Source organism: Mustelus asterias, chromosome 16 (genome assembly GCF_964213995.1).
Source record: "Mustelus asterias chromosome 16, sMusAst1.hap1.1, whole genome shotgun sequence".
Lineage (NCBI taxonomy): Eukaryota > Metazoa > Chordata > Chondrichthyes > Carcharhiniformes > Triakidae > Mustelus > Mustelus asterias.
Genome location: NC_135816.1, coordinates 87,299,130 through 87,312,397, shown reverse-complemented (window position 1 = coordinate 87,312,397; position 13,268 = coordinate 87,299,130). Strand labels below are relative to the sequence as shown.

The 13,268-nt window shown below is 47.4% G+C and overlaps 2 non-coding genes across 2 annotated transcripts; one reads left to right on the top strand and one right to left on the bottom strand.

Annotated features, from left to right (window-relative positions):
* Nucleotides 1–3,655: 3,655 nt before the first annotated feature.
* On the bottom strand, nucleotides 3,656–3,728 carry trnav-cac (transfer RNA valine (anticodon CAC)). The gene has a single exon. It is a non-coding gene; the product is annotated as a tRNA-Val (tRNA).
* Nucleotides 3,729–4,997: 1,269 nt separating this feature from the next.
* Nucleotides 4,998–5,071, top strand: trnat-agu (transfer RNA threonine (anticodon AGU)). Its single transcript has one exon. It is a non-coding gene; the product is annotated as a tRNA-Thr (tRNA).
* The last annotated feature ends 8,197 nt before the right edge of the window (nucleotides 5,072–13,268 follow it).

Sequence of the window (13,268 nt, the reverse complement as noted above, 5' to 3'; positions counted from 1 at the left end):
TGACCCAAGCGAGGAATCGAACCCAGGTCGCTGGAGTTGTGAAGTAACAGTGCTAACCATTGTGCTACCGTGTCGTCCGATATGTTCCCATTGCTCAGGATCGGCTGAAATAGATTCCCAAGTTGAACAGTTTTAACACTGTCGATATCTCCATCAGTCCACTCTTCACTTCAACACACTGAAGACAATAGGAGCAATAACTCTCCTCATTAACCAATTAAAAGGCAGAATTTTGTTGTGAATCTGCCCTCTTTCCACTCCCAGGTCAATATCATTGTGTTTGTCGCTGTGCTGAGTGTCTGTCAGTACATCACCTCCTCCACGATTGTCCTAAACACCGGTGCCCCACAAGGCTGTGTTCTCAGCCCCCTACTATACTCCTTATACGCCTCTGACCGTCTGGCCAAATTCCCCTCCAACTCGATTTTCAAGTTTGCTGACGACATCACCGTAATGGGTCGGATCTCAGACAATGATGAGACAGAGTACAGGAATGAGATAGAGAATCTGGTGAACTGGTGTGGCAACAATAATCTCTCCCTCAATGTCAACAAAACGAAGGAGATTGTCATCGACTCCAGGAAGCGTAGTGGAGAACATGCCCCTGTCTATATCAACAGGGATGAAGTAGAAAGGGTCGAGAGCTTCATGTTTTTAGGTGTCCAGATCACCAACAACCTGTCCTGGTCCCCCCATGCTGTCACTATAGTTAAGAAAGCCCACCAACGCCTCTACTTTCTCAGAAGACTAAGGAAATTTGGCATGTCAGCTACGACTCTCACCAACTTTTACAGAGGCACCATACAAAGCATTCTTTCTGGTTGTATCACAGCTTGGTATGGCTCCTGCTCTGCCCAAAACCGCAAGGAACTACAAAAGGTTGTGAATGTAACCCAAACCATCACGCAAACCAGCCTCCCATCCATTGATTCTGTCTACACTTCCCACTGCCTTAGTAAAGCAGCCAGCATAATTAAGGACCCCATACACCCCGGACATTCTCTCTTCCACCTTCTTCCATTGGGTAAAACATATAAAAGTCTGAGGTCATGTGCCAACCGACTCAAGAACAGCTTCTTCTCTGCTGCTGTCAGACTTTTGAATGGACCTATTGATCTTTCTCTACACCCTAGCTATGACTGAAACACTACATTCTGCACCCTCTCCTTTCCTTCTCTATGATCAGTATGCTTTGTCTGTATAGCGCGCAGGAAACAATACTTTTCACTGTATGTTAATATGCCAAGACAAAACATGTGGTCATCTCTGGTACGTTGCCGGTGCCACGTGATAGCGAGTTGAGGAACAGGGAGAGAGTGCAGTTAAACATGTGGTTGCAGGGATGGTGTAGGAGGGAGGGTTTCAGATACGTGGATAATTGGAACACATTCTGGGGAAGGTGGGACCTGTACACACAGGACGGGGTGCACCTGAACCAGAGGGGCACCAATATCCTAGGAGGGAAATTTGTTCCGGCTCTTCAAGGGTGTTTAAACTAATGTGTCAGGGGAGTGGGAAAAGGAGTTGTAGTCCAGAAGTCAGTGAGGGTGGTGAGGTATTGGGGAAGGTATCAGGGTCAAGGGTGGGTACCGGTAGACAGGAAGGTGGGTTGAAGTGTGTCTACTTCAATGCAAGGAGCATCCGGAACAAGGTAGATGAACTTGGGGCATGGATTGGTACTTGGGACTACGATGTTGTGGCCATTACGAAGACGTGGGTAGAACAAGGACGGGAATGGTTGTTGGACGTTCCAGGGGATAGATGTTTCAGTAAGTGGTAGGGAAGCTGGTAAAAGAGGTGGAGGAGTGGCATTGTTGATCAAGGGTAGTTTAACGGCTGCGGAAAGGCACTTCGAGGGGGATCTGCACACTGCGGTAATATGGGCTGAGGTTAGAAATAGGAAAGGAGCGGTCACGTTGTTAGGAGTTTACTATAGGCCCCCAAATAGTAATAGAGATGTGGAGGAAGAAATTGCTAAGCAGATTATGGATATGTGTGGGGGTCACAGGGTAGTTGTCATGGGGGACTTTAACTTTCCAAATATTGATTGGAACCTTTGTAGGTCAAATAGTTCGGATGGGGCAGTTTTTGTGCAGTGTGTGCAGGAGGGTTTCCTGACACAATATGCGGTTGCCTGTTCCCCAGTAGACTCTGTCACAAGCTGCTCCAAAAAACCATCGCTTAGACATTGCACAAATTCCTGTTCTTGGGATCCACGACCTACCTGATTTTCCCACTCCACCTGCATATTGAAATCCCCCATGATTATTGTAACATTGCCTTTTCTATCTCCTGATTTATTTTTCTGTCCCACATCCTGACGACTGCGAGGGGGCCTGTACATAACTCCCATCAGGGGCTTTTTACCTTTGTGATTCCTCCACTCGACCCACAGAGATTCTGTACCTTCTGATCCTATATCACTTCCTGCTATCGATTTAACTTCATTCCTGACTAACAACGCAACCCCGCCCCCTTTGCCCATCTGCCTGTCCTTTCCATAGGACACATATCCTTGGATATTTCGATCCCAGCCCTGATCCCCTTGCAGCCACGTCTCTGTGATGCGCCGGCCATCGAGCACCTATTAAAATGGATGAATGTTGCTGCCGGCGACTCTTGGAATTGTCAATCGCGTGTGAGGAATTTGTTAAAGGACATCTGTTCATCTATTTTGAAGCACATCTCAAACAATTGCGTTCAGGGTGGAAGAAAAGCAACACCCAAACAGGGACTGGAACCCTGGACCCTCAGATTAAAAGTACAATGTTTTACTGACTGAGCTATTCAGGCTTTACCACAGCTGTCTTTTCCCTCTGTTGAACAAGCCGCTCTCTCACAGTGAGTTAGAGCAGAAAGGTTTGAAGGAGAGTTCATTGTTTAATGGGGGTGGGGAAGTGTGATATTATCCACTTTGGGGTCAAGATGATTATTTGGTGTAACTTTCTAAATGTCTAAATGCCAAATCGTGCTGAGCATTTCATCGATTTGGCAGAACAAGAACCTCATGAAATCCTCCATTTTAGATCCTTCCTCTCTCGTTCCTATAATGAGTCTAACAGTCAGTCAGCTGTTTGTGTTGAAGTCATGTTGGAGTTGTATCGAACTGTGGTGAGGCCACAGCTGGAGCACTGTGTGCAGTTCTGGTCACCACATTTTAGGAAGGATGTGATTGCACTGGAGAGGGTGCAGAGGAGATTCCCCAGGATGCTGCCTGGGACGGAGCATTTAAGTTATGAAGAGAGGTTGCGGAAGCTTGGATTATTTTCGGTGGAGCAGAGAAGACTGAGGGGCGACCTGATTGAGGTGGACAAGTTTATGAGGGGCACGGACAGAGTGGATAAGGAGCAGCTGTTCCCCAGATTTGAAGGGTCAGTGTTCAATTCTTTGGTCTTCAGACATTTTATACAGCTCCATCATAGCCTCTCTGCTCTGATATTCTGTGCCTCGGCTATAAAGACAAGTAACACATTAGCCCAGTTGACCACCTTATCTACCTGTCCTGGCGCCTTCAGGGATCTGTGGACATGAACCCCAAGTCTCTCGGGTCCTCTGCACTTGTTGGCATCCGACCATTCAAAGGACAAGTCAGTGTGAAAGAGCGGCGAGTTCAAGGCAGTTCCACTGCTCTCTGGGAATAGGAACAAAATACCACTGGCTCCACTGGGCTTCGAACCCAGGACCTTCTGCGTGTGAGGCGGACGTGATAACCACTACACTATGGAACCACATGACTGTGAATGTAAATGAGCTGGAGGCAGTTCAGGGTGGGGGTCGGTGGGTGGTTACTGGATTGCTCCCTGGAATGAGCGGGTTTTCTCATGAGGTTGGATTGGACAGACTGGGCTTCTTTCAGCTGGAGTTTCGGAAAGTGAAGGGGTGACTGGATTAAAGTTTCTAAGATGCTGAACGGTCTTGGGAAGGTGGAGGTGGAAAAGATGTTTCCTCTTGTGGGTGAGGCCAAAACAAGGGGGCGCTGTTTGAACATTAGGGGGCGCCCTTTTAGGTCAAGAGATGATTAGATTTGTTTTCTCTCAGAGGCTTGTGCCACTTTTAAACTCTGCCTCAGAAGGTGCTGGAGGACGGGGTCACTGAATATTTTCCTGGCGGAGGGAGTTAGATATTTGTTGAGTGAGAGAATTAAAGATTATCGGGGAGGGGGAGGGGAATATGGAGAATGTGGAAGCCAACAGAAAGGGATCTGCAAATACAACAGGTGATCAAGAAGGCAAATGGGATGTTGGCATTTACCGCGAGGGGGATAGAATATAAAAGCAGAGAAGTCTTGCTGCATCGGTACAAGGCATTGGTGAGGCCACAGCTGGAATACTGTGTGCAGTTTTGGTCCCCTTATTTGCGAAAAGATATATTGGCCTTGGAGGGAGTGCAGAGAAGGTTCACCAGGTTGATACCGGAGATGAGGGGTGTTGACTATGAGGAGAGATTGAGCAGATTGGGTTTGTATTCGTTGGAGTTTAGAAGGCTGAGGGGTGATCTTATAGAGGCATATAAGATAATGAAGGGGCTGGATAGGGTAGGAGTGGAGAGATTCTTTCCACTTAGAAAGGAAACCAGAACTAGGGGGCACAGCCTCAAAATAAAGGGGGGTCAGTTTAGGACAGAGTTGAGGAGGAACTTCTTCTCTCAGAGGGTGGTGAATCTCTGGAATTCTCTGCCCACTGAAGTGGTGGAGGCTACCTCGTTGAATATGTTTAAGTCACGGATAGATGGATTCCTGATCGGTAGGGGAATTAGGGGTTATAGGGATCAGGCGGGTAAGTGGAACTGATTCACTTCAGATCAGCCATGATCTTATTGAATGGCGGGGCAGGCTCGAGGGGCTAGATGGCCGACTCCTGCTCCTATTTCTTATGCTCTTATGATCAGCCATGGCCTTAGTAAATAGTGAAGCAGCTCGAAGGACCAGATGGTTTCAGGTTGCAGCATTTTGCTTTTAATTTTGTAATAAATTATAACATTGGTTCGCCTTTTTTGGAGGTGCCGTGGCTTATTTGGTTTAAGTGCCTGTCTAGTAAACAGGAGATCCTGAGTTCAAATCTCAGCGGTGCCTTTGTGCATGTTGCATTTTGCAACTCTGAGAAGCCGTAACTTTCCCGTCACACAGTTCGATCACAGGAAAAGAAGCCCAGAGGCCCATTTTAAATGACCATAAGACACAGTAACAGAACTAGGCCACTCGGCCCATCAAGTCTGCTCCGCCATTCAATCATGGCTGATATTTTTCTCATCCCCATTCTCCTGCCTTTTCCCCATAACCCCCGATCCCCTTATTAATCAAGAACCTATCTATCTCTGTCTTAGACACTCAATGACCTGGCCTCCACAGCCTTCTGCAGCAAAGAGTTCCACAGATTCACCACTCTCTGGCTGAAGAAATTCCTCCTCATCTCTGTTTTAAAGGATCGTCCCTTTAGCCTGAGGTTGTGCCCTCTGGTTCTAGTTTTTCCCACAAATGGAAACATTCTCTCCACGTCCACTCTATCCAGGCCTCACAGTATCCTGTAAGTTTCAATAAGATCCCCCCTCATCCTTCCAAACTCCAACGAGTACAGACCCAGAGTCCTCAACTGTTCCTCACAAGCTCTTCATTCCAGGGATTCTTGTGAACCTCCTCTGGACCCTTTCCAAGGCCAGCACATCCTTCCTTAGATACGGGGCCCAAAACTGCTCACAACACTCCAAATGGGGTCTGACCAGAGCCTTCTACAGCCTCAGAAGCACATCCCTGCTCTTGTATTCTAGCCCTCTTGACATGAATGCTAACATTGCATTTGCTTTCCTAACTGCCGAGTGAACCTGCACGTTAACCTTAAGAGAGTTTTGAACCAGGACTCCCAAATTCCTCTGTGTTTCTGATTTCCTCAGCATTTCCCCATTTAGAAAATAGTCTCTGCCTCCATTCCTCCTTCCAAAGTGCAGAACCTCACACTTTTCCACATTGTATTCCATCTGCCACTTCTTTGCCCACTCTGCTAACCTGTCCAAGTCCTTCTGCAGCCCCCCTGCTTCCTCAATGCTACCTGTCCCTCTACATATCTTTGTATCATCTGCAAACTTAGCAACAGTGACTTCAGTTCCTTCCTCCAAATCGTTAATGTATATTGTGAAAAGTTGTGGTCCCAGCACTGACCCCTGAGACACACCACTAGTCACCAGCTGCCATCCTGAGAGAGACCCCTTTGTCCCCACTCTCTGCCTTCTGCCAGTCAGCCAATCCTCTATCCATGCCAGGATCTTACCCTGAACACCATGGGCTCTTAACTTATTTAACAGTCTCCTATGTGGCACCTTGTCAAAGGCCTGGAAATCTAAATAAATCACATCCACTGGTTCTCCTTTATCTAACTTCCTTGTTACCTCCTCAAAGAACTCTAACAGATTTGTCAGACATGACCTCCCCTTGACGAAGCGGTGCTGACTCAGTCCTATTTTATCATGCACTTCCAAGTACTCCGCAATCTCATCTTTAATAATGGACTCTAAAATCTTGCCAATGACTGAAGTCAGGCTAACCAGCCTATAATTTCCCGTCTGCTGCCTCCCTCCCTTCTTAAACAGCGATGTTACATAAGGTACTTTCCAGTCCTCTGGGACCCTCCCTGCCTCCAGTGATTCCTGAAAGATCACCACCAACGCCTCCACAATTTCCTCAGCGATCTCTTTTAGAACCCTGGGGTGTAGTCCATCCGGTCCAGGTGATTTATCCACCTTCAGACCTTTCAGTTTCCCCAGAACCTTCTCCTTAGTGATGGCCACTACACTCACCTGTGCCCCCTGACTCTCCTGGAGCTCTGACATCCCACTGGTGTCTTCCACCGTGAAGACTGATGCAAAGTAACTATTCAGTTCCTCTGCCATTGCTTTGTTTCATAGAATCATAGAAACCCTACAGTGCAGAAGGAGGCCATTCGGCCCATCGAGTCTGCACCGACCACAATCCCACCCAGGCCCCACTCCACATATTTACCCGCTAATCCCTCTCACCTACGCATCCCAGGACTCTAAGGGGCAATTTTTAACCTGGCCAATCAACCTAACCCGCACATCTTTTGACTGTGGGAGGAAACCGGAGCACCCGGAGGAATCCCACGCAGACACGAGGAGAATGTGCCAACTCCACACAGACAGTGACCCGAGCCGGGAATCGAACCCGGGACCCTGGAGCTGTGAAGCAGCAGTGCTAACCACTGTGCTTCCGTGTCGCCCAGTTTCCTATTATTACTTCTCCAGCCTCATTTTCCAGTGGTCCAATGGCTATTTGTGCCTCTCTCTTACCTTTTATATATTGAAAAAAACTCTTCCTATCTTCTTTTATATTACTAGCTCGCTTACACTCATATTTCATCTTCACCCCCCTTATTGCTTTTTTAGTTGTCCTCTGCTCGCTTTTAAAGGCTTCCCAATCCTCTGGCTTCCCACTAATCCTTGCCACTTTGTCTGCTTTTTCTTTTGCTTTTATGCTGTCCTTGACTTCCCTTGTCAGCCATGGATGTCTCGTCCTCCCCTCAGCATGTTTCCTCCTCCTTGGGATGAATTTCTGTTCTGCCTCCCGAATAACCCCCAAAATCTCCTGCCATTGCTGTTCCACTGTCTTCCCTGCGAGGCTCCCTTTCCAATCAACTCTGGCCAGCTCCTCCCTCATGTCTTTGTAGTTACCTTTATTTAATTGTAATACCGTTACATCTGATTCCAGCTTCTCCCTCTCAAACTGCAGGGTAAATTCTATCATATTGTGGTCACTGCTCCCTCAGGGTTCCTTCACCTTCAGTTCCCTGATCAAGTCTGCCTCATTACACATCACCAAATCCAGAATTGCCTGTTCCTGAGGAGACTCTGTCACAAGCTGCTCCAAAAAACCATCGCTTAGACATTGCACAAATTCCTGTTCTTGGGATCCATGACCTACCTGATTTTCCCACTCCACCTGCATATTGAAATCCCCCATGATTATTGTAACATTGCCTTTTCTATCTCCTGATTTATTTTCTGTCCCACATCCTGACGACTGCGAGGGGGCCTGTACATAACTCCCATCAGGGTCTTTTTACCTTTGTGATTCCCCCACTCGACCCACAGAGATTCTGTACCTTCTGATCCTATATCACTTCCTGCTATCGATTTAACTTCATTCCTGACTAACAATGCAACCCCGCCCCCTTTGCCCATCTGCCTGTCCTTTCCATAGGACACATATCCTTGGATATTTCGATCCCAGCCCTGATCCCCTTGCAGCCACGTCTCTGTGATGCGCCGGCCATCGAGCACCTATTAAAATGGATGAATGTTGCTGCCGGCGACTCTTGGAATTGTCAATCGCGTGTGAGGAATTTGTTAAAGGACATCTGTTCATCTATTTTGAAGCACATCTCAAACAATTGTGTTCAGGGTGGAAGAAAAGCAACACCCAAACAGGGACTTGAACCCTGGACCCTCTGATTAAAAATACAACGTTTTACTGACTGAGCTATTCAGGCTTGACCACAGCTGTCTTTTCCCCCCGTTGAACAAGCCGCTCTCTCACAGTGAGTTCGAGCAGAAAAATTTGAAGGAGAGTTCATTTTTTAATGGGGGTGGGGAAGTGTGATATTATCCACTTTGAGATCAAGATGATTATTTGTTGAAACTTTCTCAATGTCTAAATGTCAAATCGTGCTGAGCATTTCATCGATTTGGCAGAACAAGGACCTCATGAAATGCTCCACTTTACATCCTTCCTCTCTCGTTCCTATAATGAATCCAACAGTAAGTCAGCTGTTTGTGTTGAAGTCATGTTGGAGTTGTATCGAACTGTGGTGAGACCACAGCTGGAGCACTGTGTGCAGTTCTGGTCACCACATTTTAGGAAGGATGTGATTGCACTGGAGAGGGTGCAGAGGAGATTCTCCAGGATGCTGCCTGGGACGGAGGTTACTTGTCTTCAAAGCCGAGGCACAGAATATCAGAGCAGAGAGGCGATGATGGAGCTGTATAAGATGTCTGAAGACCAAAGAATTGAACACTGACCCTTCAAATCTGGGGAATAGCTGCTCCTTATCCACTCTGTCCCTGCCCCTCATAATCTTGTACATCTCAATCAGGTCGCCCCTCAGTCTTCTCTGCTCCAACGAAAATAATCCAAGCTTCCGCAACCTCTCTTCATAACTTAAATGCTCCGTCCCAGGCAGCATCCTGGGGAATCTCCTCTGCACCCTCTCCAGCGCAATCACATCCTTCCTAAAATGTGGTGACCAGAACTGCACACAGTGCTCCAGCTGTGGCCTCACCACAGTTCGATACAACTCCAACATGACTTCAACACAAACAGCTGACTGACTGTTAGACTCATTATAGGAACGAGAGAGGAAGGATCTAAAATGGAGGATTTCATGAGGTTCTTGTTCTGCCAAATCGATGAAATGCTCAGCACGATTTGACTTTTGGACATTTAGAAAGTTACAACAAATAATCATCTTGACCCCAAAGTGGATAATATCACACTTCCCCACCCCCATTAAAATCAACTCCCCTTCCATCTTATCTGCTCTAAGGCACAGTGAGAGAGCGGCTCGTTCAACACAGGAAAAAGGCAGCTGTGTGGAGCTTGGTGAGCTCGGTCGAGAGAGCATCAGACTTTTAATCTGAGGGTCCAGGGTTCAAGTCCCTGTTTGGGTGTTGCTTTTCTTCCACCCTGAACACAATTGTTTGAGATGTGCTTCAAAATAGATTAACAGATGTCCTTTAACAAATTCCTAAAGTTTAAGGTTTATTTATTTAGTCACAAGTCGGCTCACACTCACACTGCAATTAAATTACCATGAAAATCTGATTTGATTTATTATTGTCACATGGATTGGGAGACAGTGAAAAGTGTTGTTTCTTGCGTGCGATACAGACAAATCATACCGTTCATAGAGAAGGAAAGGAGAGAGTGCAAAATGTAATGTTACAGTCATAGCTAGGGTGTAGAGAAAGGTCAACTTAATGCAAGGTAAGTCCATTCAAAAGTCTGACAGCAGCAGGGAAGAAGCTGTTCTTGAGTCAGTTGGTACGTGACCTCAGACTTTTGGAGCTTTTTCCCGACGGAAGAAGGTGGAAGAGAGAATGTCCGGGGTGCGTGGCGTCCTTAATTATGCTGGCTGCTTTGCCGAGGCAGCGGGAAGTGTAGACAGAGTCAATGGATGGGAGGCTGGTTTGAATGATGGATTGGGCTACATTCACGTTTTGTCGTTCCTTGCGGTCTTGGGCAGAGCAGGAGCCATACCAAGCTGTGACACAACCAGAAAGAATGCTTTCTATGGTGCATCTGTAGAAGTTGGTGAGAGTCGTAGCTGACATGCCAAATTTCCTTAGTCTTCTGAGAAAGTAGAGGCGTTGGTGGCCTTTCATAACTATAGTATCGGAATCCCTTAGTCGCCACACTCCGGTGCTTGTTTGGGTACACTGAGGGGGAATTTAGCATGGCCAATGCACCTAACCTGCACATCTTTGGACTGTGAGAGGAAACCAGAGCAGCCAGAGGAAACCCACGCAGACATGGGGAGAACATGCAAACTCCACACAGACAGTGACCCAAGCCGGGAATCAAACCCTAGTCCCTGGTGCTGTGAGGCAGCAGTGCTACCCAGTCCCACCGTGCCACCCTCACACGCGGTTGACAATTCCAAGAGTCGCCAGCAGCAACATTCGTCCATTTTAATTGGTGCTTGCTGGCCGGCGCAGACAAAGTGGGCCTCTGAGCTTCTTTTCCTGCTGTCGAACTGTGAGACGGGAAAGTTGCAGCTTCTCAGAGTAGGAGTGATTTTGATTCAAAATTGAACACGATGACATCACTGAGATTCAAACTCAGGATCTCCTGTTTATGAAGCAGGCGCTTTAGCCAACTGAGCCACTGCACCAACTCAACAATGAAAACAGGATTATAATTTGTACATAATGATAAATGCAAAATACCGTGGATGCTGCAACCTGAAACAAAAGCAAAAATGTGGAAAATCACAGCAGCTCTGTGGAGAGAGAACAGAGATAACGTTTGGAGGCTGGATTCTAGTTTCTTACCAAGGGTCATCCTGACTCGAAACATTGGCTCCATTCTTTCTACACAGATGCTGTCAGACCTGCTGAGATTTTGCAGCATTTTCTATTCTAGTTCTATGTATTTACTAATAGCTCAGTAGATGCTGCTCATGCTCCTGTTTCTGATGCACTGACAGACATTCAGCACAGCAACAAACACCATTATATTGACCTGGGAGCACAAGGAGGGCAGATTCACCAGCAACTTCCTGCTTTAATTGGTTAATTAGGAGAGGGATTGCTTTTATTGTCTTCAGTGTGTTGAAGTGAAGAGTGGACTGATGGAGATATCGACAGTGTTAAAACTGTTCAACTTGGGAAACTATTTCAGCCGATCCTGAGCAATGGGAACATATCGCCCAATGAAGAGCAAAGTGAGGATGAATTTATTTTTCACAGATGGCTGTCTGGAAATAGAGAATATAATGTTTGGAAATATAGATTATTGAAGCTACGAAGTGGAGATGCTGGAGGTTGGACTAAGGTGGGCACAGTAAGAAGTCTCACAACACCGGGTTAAAGTCCAACAGGTTTATTTAGTATCACGAGCTTTCGGAGCGCTGCTCCTTTATCAGGTGATCATCCCCACTCCCCTGCTGAAGGAGCAGCGCTCCAAAAGCTCATGGTACCAAATAAACCTGTTGGACTTTAACCTGATGTTGTCAGACTTCTTACTAAAGCTACAAAGTCATGGCAAAGATGTCTATCTGTTGATCTGTCTTGAAGAGCATCTCAAGCAATTGCGTTCAGGGTGGAAGAAAAGTCAACATTAACAGTTTGAACAGTGGGTGAAGATATTGACTGCACCTTGTCCCAAAGAGGGACTTGAACCCACAACCCTCAGATTAAAAACCAGTTATTCTCTCGACTGAACTATCCGAGCCCCGGTGAGTGAGCTTTATTCCTGCCTTGAACAAGCCGCTGTTTCAGAGCGACTTGTCATTTGAACAGTTGGATGTAAAGAAGTGCAGAGGAGCCGAGAGACTTGGGGTTCATGTCCACAGACCCCTGAAAGCAGCAGGACAGGTAGATCAGATGGTTCAGAAGGTATATGGGATACTGATCCTTATTACCCGAGGTGTAGGATATCGGAGCAGAGAGGTTATGTTGGAGCTGTATAAAACGTTGCTTCAGCCACAGCTCGTCTGCCTTCCCCTCAATACTCCTGGCATTGAAATAGACACACCTCAGAAGATTATCACCACCACACACAACCCTTCTATTTGTGGTTTTGCATGAACTATTAACATCATTTATTCTCACCCCTGCTCCACTATCTGCTCTGGCACTCTGGTTCCCATCCCCCTGCAAATCTAGTTTAAACCCTCCCCAATAACACCAGCAAACCTCCCTGCAAGTATATTGGTCCCCTTGTAGTTCAGGTGTAACCCGTCTCTCTTGTACAGGTTCCACCTGCCCCAGAAGAGGTCCCAATGATCTAGAAATCTGAAACCCTGTCCCCTGCACCAGTTCCTCAGCCACGTGTTTATCCGCCCGAGCATCCTACTCCTGCCCTCACTGGCACATGGCACAGGTAGCGATCCTGAGATTACTACCCTCGGGGTCCTGCTTTTTAACCTCCTACCAAGCTCTTTGTACTCACTCTTTAGGACCTCCTCACTCTTCCTTCCTACGTCATTGGTACCGACGTGTCCCACGACATCTGGCTGATCACCCTCCCACTTCAGAATGCTGGGCACGCGATCAGAGACATCCCTGACCCTGGCACCCGGGAGGCAACAAACCATCCGGGAGTCTCTGTCCCGACCACAGAACCTCCTGTCTGTACCTCTGACTGTCGAGTCCCCTATCACTACCGCTCTCCTCTTCTTCCACCCTCCCTTCTGCGCTGCAGAACCAGACTCAGTGCCAGAGATCCGGCTGCCGCAGCTTGTCCAAGGAAAGGCATCCCCCACTACAGTATCCAAATTGGAATACCTGTTGTGGAGGGGAATGGCCACAGGGAAACCCTGCTCTGCCAGCCCTTTCCCCCCTGCCGTGTGATTCCCCCATAGTCGATGTGCTGTGTGATTCCCCCCATAGCCGATGTGCAGTGTGATTCCCCCCTTAGCCGATGTGCAGTGTGATTCCCCCCTTAGCCGATGTGCAGTGTGATTCCCCCCTTAGCCGATGTGCTGTGTGATTCCCCCCATAGCTGATGTGCAGTGTGATTCCCCACATAGCCGATGTCCATC